Source organism: Apostichopus japonicus, chromosome 14 (genome assembly GCF_037975245.1).
Source record: "Apostichopus japonicus isolate 1M-3 chromosome 14, ASM3797524v1, whole genome shotgun sequence".
In the NCBI taxonomy this organism is placed as follows: domain Eukaryota; kingdom Metazoa; phylum Echinodermata; class Holothuroidea; order Aspidochirotida; family Stichopodidae; genus Apostichopus; species Apostichopus japonicus.
In genome coordinates, this window is record NC_092574.1 from 12,042,573 (window position 1) to 12,063,149 (window position 20,577).

The 20,577-nt window shown below is 38.1% G+C and overlaps 1 protein-coding gene across 4 annotated transcripts in view; it reads left to right on the forward strand.

Moving 5' to 3' along the window:
• Positions 1-848: 848 nt before the first annotated feature.
• The window catches only part of LOC139980268 (clotting factor C-like), a 140,397-nt gene continuing 120,668 nt past the window's right edge, over positions 849-20,577 (forward strand). For all 4 annotated transcript variants that reach the window (XM_071991809.1, XM_071991811.1, XM_071991812.1 and 1 more), the window contains exon 1: positions 849-1,007. The gene's annotated coding sequence lies outside the window, so the exon portion shown is untranslated. The remainder of the gene's footprint in view (positions 1,008-20,577) is intronic.

Below are 20,577 nucleotides of genomic sequence, written 5' to 3' on the forward strand. Positions count from 1 at the left end.
TTCTTTCAACAACAATGTAGGCCTAACTGTTAAAATAATAATTGTGTGTATCAAGGCTTAGGCCTGCACAAAGTCCAAGCACTCAAGTACTTTGCCAACAGGTTAATACTCCCATGTTCCAACTTTCACCTATTGTACGCGTAGGATTGGCGATTGTTTACTTTTATTAAAGGGGGGGGAGGGGCGTTTCCAAATTCAAAAAGTAGGAAGTCGAGTCTACTTCCTTTGAGTGCGAGCTCTTTTCATGATGCCACATTTTGGATTTCTCATTAGACATCTCATTTACTTTTGATTTGTAATCCTCTATAATAAGTTGGCTTATATAGAGCATTATGTTTAAAATTTCGTCTGCTATAAACTTGCTAAAAGTATTCAAAATTACTTTTCTGGAAGCTCTGACCCTCCAATTAGCTTGCATGTACTTTCGTGGAGTTCTCGGTTATCATGCATGTACTTTCGTGGAGTTCTCGAATATCCTGCATGTACTTTCGTGGAGTTCTCGGTTACCCTGCATGCTCTTTCGTATGGTTCTCGGTTAGCCTGCATGTAATTTCGTATTGTATCAGTGCTCTAACCGGTACCATTCTTATGATTTAATCTTTTATGTTCCTTAAGTTTTTTTAAAGAAAGTGTAGTTCGATTTGTTTCCGTGAAGCCGATACGTACTCTCTCGCGAAGGTGAAATCTTGACTAACTATATAATATTTAAATAAGGTATCATTTCAACACAGCACTTATTCTCATCCTCGGTTCCATGCCGCATAAGTATGGTGCAATCTACCTATCAGGGAAAGAGTGTCTACGAAATGGGAATCTCTTTAACGCGTTGCGACATATCATGTTCTTCCGCTGTTTCCCTGTGGTTCAATTCTATGTAAACGTTAAACCGCAATAAAAGAGGCTTCTCGGTAACACATCAAGCCATATCAGTGCTTAAGCAGCAGCTTATCAACAACAGAGAAACTGCACAAGATTAAACTTTCAACGAGACCTAAAAGGGACAAACTGTAAGTATAAACCTTTTTATTATGCCACTTGAGCATCATTTAAGTTTTATAGACATCATTATTGTTAAGAGAAGAAGCTATTATCTTATAAGATACGGATTATAACACAAATCCGACTACATTCTCCAGTTAATGTGAACTTCTTGTCGATGCATCTAGTGCAATTTTGCCTTCGTGTATGGTGACCCTTTTTATCGAACTTGCTATTCTTTCATGCGGGTGAAACGTGCTTAAGAGACTAGGAAACATTTGGGTAATTAAGGAAATATAACTTTTCACTTTTTCTCCAAGTGAAAGCTGAAAAATGAAAGATGTACGAGTGAATTCAACCCTTTTACGTTGAAATGTGGTCTGTTAACCAAGGCCTGGTTTTTGCATTGTATAAGTACATGAAAAATATGACATTTGAAATATGTTGCGTATTTTCTCATTTATTTGCATGTAACATTTCTTATTTGTAAAATTCTGTAAATATACATTTATTCAGAAATGCAGGATACATTGCCATTTACATGGAATAATTTTACACAACAGTGTTACCTTGTTAATTCATAGTAAAATGAGCAGACATAAACATTTTATCTCTATTCTGGTGGATTAGATGTCTTAAAAGAGTTTGCTGTTACAGATACTAACAAATTAACCAATTTAGCCATAACATTCACTGAATTTTGAATAAACCATCACTTACTAACAAAAGCAAAGATTTTTATCAATCAAGTTGACAAAATATAGCAAAAATTTAATATATGATTATTTTTGGTATGATTTTCCCAAAGCGAACATAAAATACAAGTATTTTTTGATAAATAGTCATTTTGGGGCAAAATGGATATATTGTACAATTTTTTTGTATCTTTGGGGCGTTCCAATACACCCCAACCAGTTAAGTGTAGCAATACACCTCTACTTGTAATAAGTTCTATCTTTGGGGCGTACCAGTACGCCCCAACCAGTTAAGTGTTGCAATACACCACTACTTGTAATAAGTTCTATCTTTGGGGCGTACCAGTAGGCCCCAACCAGTTAAGTGTTGCAATACACTACTATGATAAATTGTTTATATCTTTGGGGCGTACCAGTACGCCCCAACCAGTTAAGTGTAGCAATACACCACTATGATTAATTGTATATATCTTTGGGGCGTACCAGTACGCCCCAACCAGTTAAGTGTTGAAATATACCACTATGATAAATTGTATATATCTTTGGGGCGTACCAGTACGCCCCAACCAGTTAAGTGTAGCAATACACCACTATGATTAATTGCATATATCTTTGGGGCGTACCAGTACGTCCCAACCAGTTAAGTGTAGAAATACACCTCTATGATAAAGTGTATATATCTTTGGGGCGTACCAGTACGCCCCAACCAGTTAAAGGCACACTCTCAGCTAGGAAATTGCTAAAATCAAAACTCTTGTCTCAACGTATTCCCCGGTTAAAAAATAAAAACAATGCTGCCCTCTTCTCACAGCGGCAACATATTCATTTCTTTAATATGGCATTCTCATCTTTAGCTATAAACAGCATACGCAAATGGGTACCGTTACCGCGAAGGTATCAGATTTCCGAGATTCTAATCTGCCTCTCAGTGTTGCGTAACCTATTGGCACAGTGTAATTGTACTGTGTGCTATTCGAGTTACGCAATTTTTCGATTTGCTATATGGAACAGTGCATATTGTACTGCTGGGAAAACGCAATACCAGCTCGTAGCAGCAGGTAGTTGTTATGAAAAGTCATATATGGGCCCGTATGATCTCGTGCTGCCGATTTCTGTTGGAGAAATTGCTGAAGAAATAAAATGCGAATAGTTTCGTCGTGTAATTCTCTATAAACATGTGACTGAATGTGTGCTGCTTATGTACTGTTATTTGACGAAACGACTTGCTTCTGGCCTAACGTTCTTCAATACTTGAGTTCAAAATAAAATAAAACATTGAGCAAACAGCTTATCCACTAGAGACCCTGTGTAGAAAAAAACACGCACATAAGACAGACAGGTTAATGAGCATGGTGAACACAAAGAGGGGATTAGTAGACGAGGGATGGAGAGAAGAATGAAAGATAAAAACCAACAGGGGAAGAGGATAGGTAGGAGATAAACAGTGGAGGGACAAAGAGAGGATTAAGGGAAGGGGTAGGGAATAAACTGAAGAAAGACGACAGAAAAGTGTGGAGAAAAAAAGGGGTGGAAAAAGCTATGAGAAAAGGAGTAATGGGTAGGGGGGCAAGGGGAGGAGGGGGAATGAAGAAAAGTTAGTCATGTCCTTCCTGAATGTTGAGCCCATGAGGTTGAATGGTGCGAAGGCGTAGCATCCACAACCTCTCTCTCTGCTGATTCGCACCAGCTCAGGACGGCTACCTAAGGATTCAATCACCTGGGCCTATAGAAACATGTCGTTAATGGTATGGTTGCATAGCTCCCAACTCTTGAGAAGGCAAATGCTGGTCCATGCCACGAATTGCCGTCCTGGGGGAGGGGTATGTGGGGGGGTGTCTCCCTCCCCGTTTTATTTTTTGGGAATCCTGGTGATGCCTACATGTAAAATGGTGGCACCTAGAAAGGCTTTTGTCACCCACAATTTTCTGAGAAATATGCATTTTTTTATGTGTAACATCAATAAATTGAGTAGTAGGTGATAATTCATTCTTGCCCGTGGCATGAAAATGTTCGCTGCTCGCCCCAATGAAATGAAATATAGCCTAATTTGAGGTTCAAATGATGATGTAAAGGAGGTTTTATACTCTATTATGCTAAATGCTAAAGATATGATGGTTGCTAAGTCCAAATTTGATGCAATTTTTTTATGTATACTTGTCAATTACAATGCAGGTTTTTGGGATGCTTGCGCGGGTCAGGGGCTTTGGGTGTTAGAATGCGGGTCCAACCCGCGAATTGTGGGTCAGTTGGGAGCTCTGTGGTTGGGAAGGTTAAAGTGTTCTCCAAAAAACCCTAAAAGATGAATGACCTTCGGCACAGGGGTAAACTGGACTCCTCCAGCTGCCTATACTACATTTTACTGCATTACTACAAACATATGGTGGCTTCCACGCCAACTCTCGACCAGAGTATGCTGTATTGGCCCCAAATAAACCAGATATTCAAATATGGTTACCTTTGGTCAAAGTTTTGAAACTGGTTTTATTACCACCTTGCAGGAAATTTACCTCACTGGGACATTCAGGCATCTTATGCTTTCAATTAGAATGCCTTAGAACAATTTGGAAAGTAAAGACCTCTAGGAACATATTAAATATTCTAGCAATTATAGCATGCTAAATTGGGGACAATACTACATAGCCCACCTTGAAAATATCCTGTAACCTACTCTGGATAAACACTATCTAATATGGAAGAAATGTTTTGGTTAAAGTATGAATATGGTCACTTGAACATTAAGAAATGCAAGTGAGATAGTGGTAAGTTTTCCCTGCTCATGGTTATTGTATATATTTGAACTCAATGTAACAACTGTACAGATGCAATCAATGTGTTAAAAATAAAAACATGTTACAATACTGACTTACCTAACTTTAGAATAAGCAATACAAACAATAGTAGTGCAGTGTTCCAAATACGGAATGCAAGGACATATACCCAAATAAGGCTAGGAGACGCCATGCCTCCATTGTGGAACTTCTCCATGATAAGTATAGCAGCTTTACCGAACTTTTGCCGAAACTTCAAAAGACCCTATAATGTCCCCTGCATTTCTAACATCTCCATCTACCACTATCTACATCTGCCACTGGGCCCAACTTGGGTTATCATGAGAGCACTGAATGAACTGTTTTATCACTACTAGCTGCAAGTTAGAGTACCTCTTCAACACTCTATGACATCACAATATATGTTATGTTAAATTGATCTCACACAATACAAAATAAAGACAAGTTATTCTGCACCAACAATAAATAACCCAAGATCAATGTCACATTAGAACTACTGGTATGACTGAACAAGCTACAGTAATTAAAAACATCAGATATTGCTATCATGGAAAGCCAAATAGTGTACAATCAAGTATGTAGTGAAACCAATATTTCAATCATTTACTTATTTAATATGACACAGTTGTAACTTTGATGACATCAATTATGTAGTTTACTTACACTATGAATGAACATGCAAATCAATGCTAAATACTACAGAAAAGAGAAGGATACATAACGCACTGAATGCAACAATCAATGTTTGACACCATGGAGAAGATAAATTCTTATGATACATTGCACTAGCTTAATAACTTCATTTTACTGAGACACCATGTTTGTTGTTGTCTGTTATGGTACAGTTTGTTCAATTGTCTTGAAGCCTTGTGATATCTACATTCTGGATACTTGTTACTCCCATTGTCCACTCTTGTGTCCTTGATGTATGGTATTTAAATAAGCTGAGAAACTGCTTTGACATCAGCTATTTCAAAATTGTCCGTATCCATGTTAATAACGTTCACTATGCAAATCCATAGCTTTCACTGGAGAACAAGAAATATGACAATCATCTTACGTAAAGTAGAGAAGCAAACATTTATTAATGAAACAATCCAACACAAATACTTCCAGTTCCAACCCTTATATCTGCTTGCAAAACATCCATCATGCAATAACGCTATGCTGTGCTGTGTCACAAAGATATACCTGTTCAAATGATTTTCCAAGATATGATTTATTTGATTTTAATTGCAAAAGAGACATTCAGGCTCATAGCCAAGGTAACTGGGTTGGAGCCAGCATAAATGTTATGTTTGTTTATTCACTGAGATTGTAACTTGTACTCATTGTAATAACTAAAAATTATTGTTCAAATCTGGATGAAAGTAGACCCCTTAATGATGCCCATAACACATTAAACTAGAAATATAGCTCACACTCAAAATTTGCCAAAAATGTCAATGTCTTTGCTGATATGAAACTATATGCACATGACAACCTGATCAGATGACGACTACAGTATAGGCAGTTAAGAGTAACTATCTTTAAGCAGTGCAAGTACTGTACTGTATGTACAAATGATGCCACATCATCATGAAACATAAAAAGAAAACATAAAGAGAAAAGAATAAATGTGCAATTTTTGAACACAAACTGCTTCAGACAGGTAGGTACAGGGGGTAGCACATTCTACAAGATTGGTAAATGTCTTTATTTTTCAGAGATAAGGAAAAATACTACAGGTACTGTTATCATTAACTTGTGGGGTTTGAACATTTTTGGGTCCCTCACATTTACAGACCTCCAGTGGCTGTATTAGCACCATATTTAGCACTACATGTCTATGTCATTAATATAACATAATACAATAAATGAATAAATGTGTCCAATGTCCTAAATCTGGTTAGTCATATACAGTCCTACAGTAGTAGACTGCACACATAGTTAAAATGTAGACTTATTTACAGCATGGAATGGTTACAGTATGTACATCAAAAAAATTACCAGTCTCCACTGGGGTATAGCTGCTGGAGTGCATTGCTGCATCAGCCTCTGTTGGGCATGGCCTTTCGTTGAGGAACTGGTGTTATCTTTTCTGGTTGATCAGTTTGGATACCAACCTCTCAAGTTTCTTAATTGGGCACACACCTTCAACTGAAAAAGACAAATAATACTGGGATGTGCAAAGTTAATAATATATCAGAATGCATACTGTACACATAGCAGGGAAGTGCTCATGAATATTTGAGTGCCAGGCAGATTGGGCGGTAGCGTGATCCACACCCTGGGAGAGATATTTCATGGGTGGGGTCCCCCCCCCCCCAAATGGACAAATTTTGCACATGAAGTATGCTTAGGTGGTGCTATATTCCTAGTCTGTGCCATATATTCTCCCAGATTTTGGTTATGGTAAAACTTATTAAATTATCATCAAAGAGTGCTGGGCGAAACAGGTTAAATACTGTTTGTGCGGGGTGGCATTCAGAACTACTGGGCGTATATTAGCTGCCCAGTGTGAGCAAATCCCTGACATAGTGAATTATATAACTTCCAACATAAATTACTGAATACCACATTTTGCCCTTCACTAAATAGTCAAAAATTCAAATCAATTTTGCAAACACAGAACAGTAGTTACACTACTAGTTAATACAGAACTTTGTTTGCTATTGGCAGCATAAATTCATCACATCTGTTTTATGATTTACAGTATGTATAGTGTCAACTCTGCAAGTATTCAAGAATGGTCCATTTAATATAGTGCAAACCTAAACTAGTGATGTGCAAGAATTTCTATTAAATTTTTAATTTCTATGTTAGTAGTATACACCTGCAGTATTATAACTCATCTACTAATACCTTACATACACTAAATGTCATAACGTTTGATGTTTCAATGGCAATGTCCCAGTAGGCTATATCTCATCCCAGCCAGCATGCCCAGTTGGGGCCCAATTGGGTTTCACTCGGTTGAATTGGGCCTGGTTGGGCCAGGGCCAGCCCACTCAGTGCCCATTCGGGAACAATACAGTTTGGCCCTTCTGGTTAACATACTTCAAAACATTATTGAGATGTTCAATACATACTTTTTTTTTTGCTTTGGAAAGCTTAGGTTCTTTTCTTAGGCCACCAATCCTTGACAACAGTTAATTCATTAACGTAGTGGCCCAATTGGGACAGACTCGGTTTTTGATCAGGTTGGCCCTCATGTATGGCCCGCTTCGGGCCCATTCGGGAGCAAGACGGTTTCACCAGGGGCTTTCTGTGACTGCGTCGAGTAAGGGGGGGGGGGGTGTACGGACCCAAATTTACCGACCAAAATTGATTGTTAGCAATCTCGCTCGAAAAAATGAGGTTAGTCTGCGAAAAATATGTTAAATTGGTAAGATTGTTAGCCGAAAAAACTGACAAGAAAAGAAAAAGAAAAGAAAGAAGGTCATCAGTATATTTGATTTTACCGAGGAACTCACAAACACCCCCCCACCCCCCCCCCCGTACGGTACGCCCCTGGGTTTCACTCTTTCGGCTGACCTACTTCAATGTATATATCTCATTTCCACACTGCACTATCGTTATGACAAAGCCAACTGGCAACACTGATTCCCGAATTAGGCGCGTTTTTTTGCCACCAATACGTATCGCGCTCCATATGCCCTCACGTGATCATTCTACGGCAATAAAGCTAAAGAAATGACCGAGAACGCTTTCCGAAATCCGATATGATTCAACGAAATCCATCGAAATAGTTCAATTCACAATTGATAATTCAATCATTCACTCGAAAGGAGTTGGTACTCGGTGAGTATTTTGGAACAATTTTTTTTCTGTGAGGGTGTGACTCATTTGGGTGAATTTGTAGCAAGTTTTATTTCATTGCACCCTCATCTCCGGAAGTGTAAACTTTCTGTGACGGGTTTCCTCGTTTGGAAAATACTCTAAGGGACTCACCAGAGGAATACATGCGTCATCTTAGCTTGGGACCTCCGCGACATGTGGATTATTACTATTACGAGTACCAGCTGACCTTTATTAATATACTTAATTACAGCTCTACACGCATATCTTTACCTCGGGAACTTCAACCCTTAATATCAATATTTGTTCGGACATTGCCCGCTCGTGTAATTTACTGCTCGCGAGCTCTTGGCCTAACGATCACCTCCTGTCCGCGTCGCAGGTGATTATTGTTTATCAGCGTAGCCTAGCGTGGTTGCTGTTCATAGGATGGTAAGCCTAGGCGCCCTATAGTCTACTACTACTTCGCGCCACCTTCTGGAAGTTCCAACCACGGCTTGGCGTAAAGATTCTCACGCCACCGATCTAAGCTTGGACTGAGCGACGGTGCACTGTGTGTATTTTCGTGTATTGGAGGACCGACCACGTTTCATTTAATTTTACTAGACGGACTGATCCAAATGATTAGATCAGAGGTTTGTTTTACAATACCCTTAATCTAGTATAAGTTATAGCATTATCAGGCAACTAGCCTAGACCTAATGGCATGTCATTTCGTGTATTACTCGCGACAGCCTATCCTTACGGTCTACATAGACTTAGACTTTTACAGTTGCAGAGCAATCGCGGTTGGTGTATTATTATAAACTTTTCATAGATAAGTCTCCTTGTTCGTTTTCAAATACACCTGTCTCGTAGTGGATCACCACGCATTAATTTTCTCTTTGTAACCGATTCAACAGCATATTCTTTCGATCACTATCGTAGGCCTGAAGGACCTGTACGTAGCATAGACTTTGTAATTAGAAGAGGAGCCACTGTTGCAGACTTGCTTCTGTATACCATAGATAAGCTACGTCACTATCCTACCAACGACTGGGTCATTCTTCGCTGTGCTGCAGGCATTTAACAACCTTACGGAATTCGCCAGCAATTCTTCAGGTCACAGAGTTCTCCGTCGATCTCCAGTTACTGCTCCTTGGCTAATCTCACGTCTCCAACATTTTAAGGACGCTGTTCAACGAGAGCACCCACCCATTATTGTTGCCTTCATTACTATTCCTACAGCCTCCTTTGTTAAGTTCCGGGAAAGTAGGCAGCTGTTTTCGCCAATACTCACTACTGAACAACTCAAGGCCTGTCAACACGATCTCGACAATCAATTGGACGCAGTCAACCTATTCATCCATTGTTTCAATCATCAACCGCAAGACAATTTCAACATTCGTAAATATGTATTTTTCATGTTCAAACTTTTTTTACATTTTTGTAGATTAAAGGGGGCATTTATTCAAACTGTAGTTCACCTATCTGATACTTAGAGCATTGAAAATCATATCGGTAGCCCTATTTCCATATTCATAGCATGTTCAGTTACCAAGATATGACTGTTTGCAGTTTGTTATTTAATAGGAGTAGAATGGCCACACCATATTTTTCATGTCAATACCTGGCTATTACTAAAAGTATTATATTTCCCTTTGAAATATATATAATATGTTTCCACACATTCCTTACATGTGAAATAAATAATTTTGTGTAAACATCATCTAAATCCCAAGTGCTGACATAACATGTTAACATTTTAGAATGGATAGGGTTATAACTTCCATGTTTATATGACTATGAATAACAATTTAAAACATAGGAATTGCTACAAACCTAAGGAACTGATGTCATCAAATATTAGTGTTGCCGTTCTATTTTATTTCTTAGGAATTTTCCAAATGCTCATATTCTGTCGCACTCAATTTTTCCAACTGTCGCACTCTAATTTTCACATATTCTTGTAATTTGTGAGTGTCCTAAAATTTTCGGTCAAAATTGACCTTTAATCAGTCATATTTACCACGTTTTCCTTGTCACATTGAGAAATTGTATCTCGCGATCCTTATACTCCACCATAACAAAACTTTGTATGATTTTGAATATTCTAAAAGAAATGCCTAGAACTACTGTACAACGTTCAGCTTCAATTTGGTTAATTTACGTATTGATTTTGCTAATAGGTGGGTTGACCCTGTTCACTAGCTTACATTGGCACTATGGTATGTACAATTGAAACACTCAATGCTAATCTATGGAAGCTTAAAAGTGCCATCAACATAAGAAAAACTTTGCCCCATAAATTGACATTTTTCAGTCTATTGTTTAGATAGCAAAATAAAATCTTATCAAATATCAGAAAATGTTGGATTGCTCAGTTGCTTTAACTGAGCAATTGAAAAATTTTCTGAAAAACGTTTAATTGAAAACTAATCATATCTCGTCAATTGGACATTTTTCTGCAAAATGTTTAATTGACAACTTATCATATCTCGTCAATTGGAAATGTTGCTGCGAAATGTTCAATTGTTCACTTCATTCCATCTGAGCAATTGAAACATTTTCTGCACAATGTTTAATTAACAACTTATGGTATCTCATCAACTCAACATAAACATTTTTCTGCAAATGTTTAATTGTTGATTTCATTCCAAATTCTTAGCTGGAATGAAGTGAACAATTGAAATTGTTTCATGTGAGTGATAAATAGCCCCCCCCCCCCAGGAAAATAATATTAAGCGTGTTAGTAAAAAGCACTGTATTTTTTGGTAATTCACTATGTCGTCGAATATAATTTGTTGAAAAAAAAAGTTTTCCCTTTCGTTACATTAACATAGCTTTTGTAGTCAGTAGTCTATGTAGCCTTCAAGCAGATAACTATACTCAGTTGCTTACTGTGTAGTGAGGGCCAGTGGTACAGATGTATCGAAAAATAATTCCGCATAATTCCACATGGTAATGTTGATGAGTAGTACGGGGGGGGGGGGGGGTACAAGGCAGCAGTTGGAATTTTCTGGCTCCAAAATCCATCCAGTTGGAATTTCAGCCACTACACCCCCCCCCCCCCCCCCATCATCAGGCCTTAGCTACGTCCCTGTGTAGAGATGGGATGGATAGCTACTGGCATGATTTTTAAAGCTTGATAACATACATAAATCACATTTTGAGTACACTTGCCCTTTAATGTGAATTTTTATGCTTAGTACTAAACCATTCCATTCTTTTTCATTGTGTCGTATCTACATTAAACGATTATACACCTTAATTCTTGCTCATCAATGTTCTTTATTCTAGAGTACATCCATCCATTTATATTTTTGTGTTTTCCAGATTTACTGTAGCAATATTTTTTATTACCTATGTCATTATCTTGTCATAAAACATAGAAGATGTTTATTCTCACCTTGCCAGAAAAAGTAAAAGTTCCGCTTTCGGTCGCGATTTTAAATGAGTTCATGTTTTTATGATTCCATTTGATCTAGAGGATACATACTGTTGGCCCTGAGCAACATTCGCATTGCATTTGCAATGCAAAAGTATGTTCAATATATAGCATCTTGCCCTCATCGTTAACATTTGCAGGGTTTGCCTGGACATTCTATTCTTTCTCCAAATGCCAAAATGCTCCCTCCAATTAGGATGCATATAGTTTCAGTTCTGAGAGTTTCATATTTTTTCTTTAAATTAAAATGTAATTATGGAGTTTATAAATTATTGTTTAGTTTTCATTGTTGTCGTCTTGAAAAATATATTTCATTGAATGTAGACATGAATACATTTGTTTTTATTTGGATTTGTTTCTGAGGCAATTAATCTCTGCTGTACCACGACAGTACATGAACAGTTCAAGTGTTATTGATTCAACAACCTACTATAATATGTGGGACACAAGTGCAACCAAGCTATATCCAGCTCTTCTCTCGTCCTTTGGATGATAGGGGCGACTACACTTTCACGCTGAGACAAACTTATGACTTTTACAAACACTTCCTGCATGCTCCCAGGGCTGTTATTTTACGTCCCCATCCCATGGTCGTAATTGAAACTTGGCCTTCAGCCACTTTCCCGAATGCTGAGAGGTGGTAAACCTGTAGATAACTGAACTATTTTAAGGGACACAGTGAAACAGCTGGGCTTAAAATTTGGACCACACAGTTGGCCCAGTTGGGCCCAGTGTGGGTTTCACTTGGGTCAAGCCCAATCAACTGGGCCCGAAATGGGTCCCATTTGGGCCCCATGCAGTTAGCCTGATTGGGCACAGTATAGGTTCTGTGTGGGCCAAAACGATTGGGGCCCAGAATGGGTCCCAGGTGGGCCCCATACAGCTGGCCCGGTTGGTCCCCGTATGGGATTGGTTTGGGCCCCAATCAGTCTCGCCCAACTGGGACCAGTTTGGGCCACTCGTGGGCCCCAATCTGTTTGGCCCAATTGGGTCCTGTGTGGAACGGAATGACAAATCTGAATGGGCCCCAATTGGGAAGCCCAATTGGGGCCCACTTGGCAGCCCGAGTGAAACCCAATTGGGCCCCAACTGGGCATGCTGGCTGGGATGGTATAACTCACCTGAAACTATACTTGATATGGTTGGGTCATTTTGGAGAGAAAATAACTGTAGCTTCGTAGTTTTTCGTGCAATTGGCTCTTGCTGTAGGTTGTCTCATCGTGAAATCGCGTATTTCTTAGGGGTGTCCGAACTTCGCAGTGTTCCAAACTTCGCAAAACTGACTATACTACTACTGTACTAGCCTATGTCTCTCGGTGTATTAGTTGCCTTAGTTTGTAGTACTCGTAGTAGTAGGCCTAGCTAGCATGATCTATCGAACAATATCACAATGAAGCCTACGGCAGACCAAACACTTCGGCCGGAAAACAGTATGCAGTAGCCTAAATAGTAAATATATAACGTTAGTCGTTAGCATAATTTGCTGCCTACCTTCTCGTATGATCTGCCATGCCAGTAAATAATCCGCGAAGGTAGCATTGGTCATTTTGTCGATCCCCGATCTCTGTTCCAGTAGATCGTTTTTGGAGACCCAGTCCACGTACGTAGCACCAGCTCAAGTACACTTTTCATTTCATGTCCGTTTTGTCGCTCACTGCTTTTGGCATCGGGACCCACAATAAAGCAACCTGTGCCTTCCACCTCAACAGCGCGGCGACGCGGCCGCAATATACACGTTGCGTGTGTTATGCTACCACTGCATGAAACTGTGCTATATATTACGTATATTTACATACAGGGTACACTGTACACTGGCAGTAACAGTATATTACAAATACCGTGTCACGTGATTAACGGTGAACCATCGAAACATATGAAATTGGCCCGCCCTCTAAAAATGTCCTAGCTGAGAGTGTGCTTTTAAGTGTAGCAATACACCACTATGATAAATTGTATATATCTTTGGGGCGTACCAGTACGCCCCAACCAGTTAAGTGTAGCAATACACCACTATGATAAATTGTGTATATCTTTGGGGCGTACCAGTACGCCCCAACCAGTTAAGTGTAGCAATACACCACTATGATAAATTGTATATATCTTTGGGGCGTACCAGTACGCCCCAACCAGTTAAGTGTTGAAATATACCACTATGATAAATTGTATATATCTTTGGGGCGTACCAGTACGCCCCAACCAGTTAAGTGTAGCAAGACACCACTATGATTAATTGTATATATCTTTGGGGCGTACCAGTACGCCCCAACCAGTTAAGTGTTGAAATATACCACTATGATAAATTGTATATACAGTATCTTTGGGGCGTACCAGTACGCCCCAACCAGTTCAGTGTAGCTATACACCACTATGATAAATTGTATATATCTTTGGGGCGTACCAGTACGCCCCAACCAGTTAAGTGTAGCAATACACCACAGAGAAAATTATGTGTGTTTCTCAAAACTACATATCTTTTTTTACACAAGTTGTTGCAAGAAAATAAGAGTACACACTGCCCAATCAATAATATGTGTAAAACATAAGGTTTCCTAGTTATTCAGCTCAAATTCTTTATCTATAGCTGCATATTTTTTTTTTTCAAGTCACAGACTTCCCTCTTTGGAAGGCGATTTTTATGGGTTAAATTAAAGTCCCAGAACATTAAGGAATGGAGAGAAACTGATGATGTGTATGGCTGCTTATTTCTTCCTTGGCCACAGTCTAGTAGTTTCCAGTCTCCAATCCAGGATCCCTTCATCCAATGTAAAATAACCTCATACTTTTAAATTTTAGTGACTTCTCCGAAGTATGGTCTTGAATCAATGAGGTTTACGGCTGCTATATTCCCAACTTGAATATAGTCAGATACTTCAATAACTTCTTTAGAAAAGTTATAACATTTATATATATCACCACTCTGAAGATCTTCAACTCTAAAAGCAAGGAGCAGAAGGGCAGAAGGACAGAAGATAGCGGTTCTTATTCTCCCTGTAACAATTATCCATTGCAAAATCAGATCCTTCCCAAGAGTATCCTTGTGCTTCACTAGTGTCCACAAATTGCATGTAATGGTCATGTTTGAATACTACTTCATTGACATGTATGATAAAGAGGTTGTTATGAATTGTTTTTTACTTTTAAATTAAGTTTGATAATTAACCTACTACGTGCTTTAACAAAAAAAAACAGTCACATAATATTTAATGGATACCAAGGCCATTATCTTTATCAGAACAACTTTAATAAAGAACAGAATTGATTTGACCTCAACCAAACAATCGGAACACTATACTTCTTGTTACCTTAGGTGTCCATCCTTATACTATTTATTAAGATAATCAAGCTTCCCCTCTTGAGACATTGTGTTGAAAAACAAGGCATCATACAAACAAACACCCTGTATACACACCCACACACACATACTGCTCAAGCACATACATAATGTACTATACACCAACATGACATCACAATTTCATACTGTAGGATTACAATTTCTTGGAAACAAGAAAATGTGATGTTTACACTTATAATGACATAAACACTTTCCGTGTTGTGCACTCTTAGGTCACTTCATAATACCATGGAACTATTATAGCTCCATGATAATAGTGACCTGTTATGTGGACGTGGATGTTTAACATCCTTATCACTCTGGACAAAATGTGGCAGATCAGTCTTTGATTGGTCCATTCCATCCATTACAAGGGTATTCAGTTCCAAAGAAACCTGGCACGCCTTAGTGCGGGCAAGATGTTACTGCTCTCCTTTGACCTAGTAAAAATAGAACATACTATGATACAAAATAAACTCTTAACTGATACAGGGTTAACGATATCAGATAAGAAATATTGATTTGAGTTTTGATCCGATATCATTTGAGAAATAATATAAATGATATATGAAAAAGAATGCTACAATATCCCAGTATTTTTGGCTATTTTCAGGAAACTGTTTGCAATATACCAATAATAAAAACTTCATATCACCAGAACTCTAACTGAAATACATCATATTAAATCATATTAATCCATATTAAGTATATCGTAGGACAGGTTAAGACCAAATCTCCAAGATTTTTGTCACCAGAGTGCTGGCAAAGAAAGCACAATATCTTGAGTGTTTATACTACATGAATAATTATAAGTGATGGAACCATTTTGCTAAATATAAATAATTAAGTGTCCCCAACCAAAACAAATTTTTTTATCACCCCCCCCCCCACCTGTCCCTCCCTAAATCTTCAAGGCTGGCACCACCACTTTTCTTGCATGACTTTACAGCAAACTCATGGTATTTGCATTTTTTTACCCTTCAAATATGAAGCTGTGTTAAGTTTCCTTGCCTGCCCCATTCCTCCCTTGTGCTGACTTCAAATGAACTCTGACCTCCATAAACCAATACTAGGAAACAACTAAATGTGGCTTTTGTCTGAAACAAAGTTAAAAGTTTGAACAATGGTAACATCTTGACATATGGTGATCCCAAGTTATTCATACTATTGTGTGAGAGATATTGAACACAACTGAATTTTTACCCACATACATTAGCTGTAACTACACACCATCTAGGCTATCCACATAAATATCAAGTTGGCAATTCAAGCAAATTTTGCAACTTGAGATATCATGAATACAAGGTTTTCAATATTTGGCCTCTGTTGATCCAATGACCTTTCTCTGAACTATAGGGTTTATCATCTTAGTTAAGGCTACTTACATATCCAATTTGTAGTTCAAGCAAGTTCTACTTTTTGAAAGAGATAAGTGTTAAGAAGGAGCATCACTGGCACACCAACACATATAGAGGACTGAAGGAATAAATAGTTTATCTATTCCTTTTGACTTCTGCAAGGATTCAAAAAGGAAAGCAGACATAAACTTTTAATTCTAAATTAGTAACATATTTTGACTTACTTAACATGATTAAGATGAACTTCTTGCAATTGTTGGCATTCTTCATCTTCCTTTCCAGTTCTCGCTCTTTCCGCTACCTCTTTCAAGGACTGATAAGTACCACACACAGTAAACTCAGTTGTCTAGAAAAATATAATGTTGAAATACTTTAATTAAGCATTTAAAGTATAAGTTAGACTTCACACAATGGTGTTAAACTGAACTGCTTAACCTAATCAAGAAAAAGTTAGGTAATGATTAGTAAAGACTTTTATTGTGTCAATTTGAAACATGTTGTTTTAATGACTACCCATAGAATAATGCAATGGGCATGCTGGAATTTTGTTTAAATAATTATAACTGAAGCTAAGCATTCTTTTAGGTACTCTAGAAAATTCCTTTAAAGGAGTATAGGGTGTTGAGAGTAGCTTTGAGAAAAGAACAAGTAAAGCTGTACAACATCTTCTCATGTTATTTATTAGACCAATTGATAGGGATGTTTGGAAATAAGACCCTAATTTGAGAGAAAGGTAGTGTCCTGCTGGCATTCATTTCACTCAGATATCATCCGCACCTAATGAAAATTGGAATAAAACCTGATATTTCCATAGTCTGTATAGGCCCCACATTAAAGCACGCTACTGCATAATTGCTATACGTTTTCAAAAAAGTACTTTCCTGGAGGTCTTTACTCTGCTCAGTCATTCTGAATGAACACACATGGTAATCATTTGTCAAATTGTCTCAGACAGTTAAGGTAAATGTCCTCAATGGTGGAAATGAAAACAGTTAAAGAAGTTTGATCAAAGGTGAGCATTTAATTTCTGGCATATTTGGGACAATACTTCACACCTTCAAGGAACTTTCTGAAAATGTCAACATTTAAAGGAGTTGTTTATTGACATTTCAGCAGAAAGCACTTTTCTTCCTGATTTGAGGGGAGGTTACAATGAAAGTTATGTAACATGTTCTTTAAAACTCTTTTAAATCAAATTTTTTGACAATAATTCTAACGTTTTTAAGGAATGATAATGCAGCTGTAGTGGTACACTAGCTGTGAGGTGTATTCTCTCCAGTATGTACAGTACAGTCTTTGTGCTTGCTGAAGCTAACAATAGAGACACATGAATTTTTCTGAAGAAATGTTTAATGGACTGCACATGTAGTTAACTGAACAGATTAAATGTCACTGGATTGTATGAAGTTAAAGCCTCCATAGTCAGCAAAGATAATAGGATGCAATGCCTGTGGTTTTGACACCCCTGGCTGTGAAACCCACCAACTGTGATTGATCAGCAGCCCATGTACTTAAAGTTATCATCTGTAATGTACACAGAGCTTGTTAGTGTGTAAAAGCATGGAGGTAAAAACAGAGTTAGTTCAATCCTAGCAGGACAAGTAACAGTAACAAATGGGACAAAAACATGCACAGAATACAGACAGGTTAATGAGCACATGGTGAACACAATGAGATACCAGGGAGTTGTTGAATACATGTAAGGAGATTAGTAGACAAGGGATGGAAGGAAGAAAGCAACAGGGGAAGAGGAGGGGTAGGAGATAAACAGTGGAGGGACAAAGAGAGGATTAAAGGAATAGGGTAGGGAATAAACTGGAGAAGGACAAAGACAGAAAGGTGTGGAGAGAAAAAAAAAAAGAAGAAAAGGGGGTGGAAGAGGGCTGTGAGAAGAGGAGTGAAGGAGGGGGTGGGGAACAAGGGAAGGAGGGGGGCAGAAGAAATGTTTGTCATGTCCTTCCTGAATGTTGAGCCCATGAGGTTGAATGGTGCGAAGGCGTTGCATCCACATTGCTATTGTTAGTGTGAAATTGAATTCTGGCAAAATAGTCTTACAACAGCACTTTGGGACCTCACAAGTTTCAGTATACTTTATCAATGACTTCATGCTAGTTAATTAATTTAAAGCTACTAGCTATGATGAAATTGAAATTGTATTCCATTTTCCCATGTAACTGTCATAAATCCAATAATGCAAATTCACAAGATAAAATACCTTAGGAATCTTGAACTCTTATTAATATTTACTCCAGCTTTCCATAAAGTATTCTTTGGAAATGATGCTTTGTTGTTCACCAATGCCCATTTCTATCATTTCCTTCTTCATGCGTGCATAAAGAGAAGTATTTGTGTATGACACTGCAAGGTGCACTTATGTTTTGTGGGGCATGCAATCCCCAATACGTTCGAATAAACACCTCATCCAAGCTAGTGCAGATGTTATTTTGTTCTCATCCTTTTCTTGCCTAAAAGTTATTGCCATGAATTGCATTTTTCTTGTCAGCTTGAAATGATTTCAGACAATCTTTGAATAACTTGCTACTAATACCAAAAAACATACAAAATGCTTTCTCACATACAATCTTCCCACAAATTACACAAATAGAACAAGATTTGTATCTGGTGTGACGTGATCTTTCCTAATGAATCCTAATATTGTCCAGAGTGAATTGCTTTAGCTCAGTTTCCCTTACTTCACTAACTTCAAGAAAAGACTGTTCTAGGTCATCGTAAACAAGCGATTTGATACAGCTACGATCACAGCAATCAGATTGGAACATAGGCAGTGGATCAAATGCTTTATTGCGTCTCCTTCGTTTTTCCCACTCCTGGTGAAAGAAAGGTTTTGATCACATGAAGAAGTTGATGCAGAAAATTCCCTGGCAATACCAAAGCTACTGCTGCTACAGTACTTCCATTTGAACTTATACAAGGTAGAGCCGCAGCGAATCATTTGTTGTAGCTGGAGAAATAGTACTAAATTGATGATTGTTACTTATGTTGTGACTGCCCCCTTCAAACGACAGTGAAAGTTTTGTTTAAATGTGATTATACAAAGTTGGTTCCGCTTCCAAAATTTCCATTTCATTATCCATGCTCACGTTCCTTCTAAGTGTATTAGATAGGGATGTATTTCCCTTGCTTTTGTGTGGAGATGAGAAAAGAGTTGGCACAAAGTCCAAGTTGTCAGGATCATCCTCTTCACATTCTGACAGAAAACTGGCAAGTTTTTAATATTTATAAGTTCCTTCGCACATTTTGTTTCCCATCTAAGTGGAGCAAAATGACAAAATGAGCACAACTAAATTCTCCTTTACTCAGCTGCACACCACAATAATATGAGCCATGAATATGAAACTGTATCCAAGGGCATGCATTGAAAGATTAAGTCCTCAGAGCATGACCACTGCTCAACAGTTTTACTCCCTTTCTGTGGTTAACCCTGCTTTTGAAAACTGTGTATATATTCACTGATGGTTGCTGCAGTATAAACTGCCTTACACTGTGATATGAACTGGCTAGGTGTCATATGATCCTTTATTGACACACTGTTTGACCACAACCAAATACCATGGAGCTATAAACAGATAGCTCCATGCAAATACCATGGAGCTATAAACAGAACTCCATGCAAATACTAAGGGACACAATTTTCAGGTTATATTTCCACAATGGAGTTGCAATCAGGCAAGACAATATTGTTGTGATTGATTGCTTCTGAGGTTAGTACTTTATGCAGACTGTGTAGTGAAAAGTGAATTTCTAGTTGACAATGTTTAACTTTGATAGTTTGTCAAAATGGTACTCTTCTACCAAACTTCAGTACAACTTGTAACAAAGGACAAAACTCATTAACTTCAATAAAATAGCCTGACCTTCAAAACTTTCCTAGTCACGTCCTGGGGGCACAGTCCTTATTTTCCACAATCACACAGAGTGAGAGCAAGATATGTGAGTAAAAATCTGCAGACTGGACCATGCAGGGACATAGCCTATGTATGCCCAAACTGTTTTTTATGTTTTGTTATTTTTTTTGGGGGGGGAGGGGATATGTTTGTAAGTGGAAAAGCCTGAAATAAACTATAGAAATATGCAGCATGTACAGTATGCAATAGAGAAGAATATGAGCATATTTGTTGCTATAAAGATTAAATGTGCAAATTAGCACTTACCTGAGCTCTTAAATCTGTTCTTGGACTTGTGCTATTATACTAGATCC